This window comes from Propithecus coquereli, unplaced genomic scaffold (assembly GCF_000956105.1).
Source record: "Propithecus coquereli isolate 6110/MARCELLA unplaced genomic scaffold, Pcoq_1.0 Scaffold14, whole genome shotgun sequence".
In the NCBI taxonomy this organism is placed as follows: Eukaryota; Metazoa; Chordata; class Mammalia; order Primates; family Indriidae; genus Propithecus; species Propithecus coquereli.
In genome coordinates this window covers 1,394,956-1,396,293 of record NW_012138302.1, presented here as the reverse complement: position 1 = coordinate 1,396,293, position 1,338 = coordinate 1,394,956, and the positions used below count along the sequence as shown (strand labels likewise).

General features: G+C 39.2%; 1 protein-coding gene across 1 annotated transcript in view; it reads left to right on the top strand.

Moving 5' to 3' along the window:
• The window catches only part of ACTL6A (actin-like 6A), a 39,482-nt gene that overhangs the window by 25,219 nt on the left and 12,925 nt on the right, over window positions 1–1,338 (top strand). The window lies entirely within an intron of this gene.

Genomic DNA, 1,338 nt, shown 5'->3' with positions numbered 1-1,338 from the left:
GTATCTGGCAGTATTTACCATGTTAGAAATAAAAACAAAAACCTTAATTTAATTTAAGCTTTAAATTAAATTAGAAATGAAAACTAAGACATTTTTAAAATATTTATTAATTCATTAGAAAATAACAAAAATAGACACATTAATCTTCCTCTAATTTGCCCAGACCAGTATTCTTTAACCCCACAAATTTAGTCAGTCATCAAAACTCATTCTTTCTTGCTATTTCTCAACTCCATTTGCTTCTCTCCATCCCACTGCCACTGCACTAGGTGGAAGCTATTTCCAGGATTACTGAAGCACTTCCTGTTGTCCATTTTTTATACTACAGCTCTAATAACCTTTCTAAATTGCTAGTCTGTTTTAAGACAGAATCATCTTCCACATTCCTTCCTTCATTCCGTTTTCAGACTATACTGAACTACTTGAGTTCCTTGACCTCCCTGTGTTCTCTTGCCTCTTGGCCTTCTCACATGTCCTGCTCTTGCCCATGTCCCCTTCCCCAGCTTACAATTGGATATCTCTCAGGGGTGAGAACCTGTAGCCTTGGGGCCACATGTGGCCTTCTGGATCCTTCATTGTGGCCTTTGACTGAATCCAGATTTTTCTTTGACAGAAAAAATCCTTTTAATAAAGGGATTTGTTTTGCAAAGTTTATATTTGGTTGAGGGGCTGCACCTGGGGTATCTGGAGGGCCACATGTGGCTGTGGTTTCTCCTTTGTACCCACACCCTCCCCAGGGCATCCTGAGCTTTTCTTTTTACAACTTTACTGATCTCTACTTCAATAAACAGGATATCTTTCAGGACAGAGACAGTTTTGATTCACCTTTATGTGTCTTCTGTGCTTAAGGAATGCTAATGCTAGGCTGGCAGCCTCCATCCTTCCACCCTTCTCTCCCTCCCACCCTGTGACATGTGATTAAACACCTGACTTAGTAGATACTTAATAGATGCTCAATAAATATTTAAAGAATGAGTGAATAGCCCTACTCCTAAACATTGGTTTGGAATGTGTTCACACAATGCAGCACAGAGCTGTGGAAAATGGGATCTAATGTTAATCAGCTGTCGAAGTCACCTGGTATAGCTTTTCAACCCCATTGAGTTTGAAGAGATGGAAGTGGCCAAACTGTTGAAACGGCTCTTTGGTGCTGTTTGAGAATGGTTGTAGGCCTTGGCTGAAATGTCACAGCCTCCCACTGTTCTTACCAAGTTTTTGTAAATTCTGTTTAAAAAATGTGTCTCAATTTGTTTAAGCTCTTTGATCAATCTCTAGAGACTTTCAATGATTATATTAATTTTGACCAACTTAATAGATGTCTCTCTGTCTAGGAGAAAG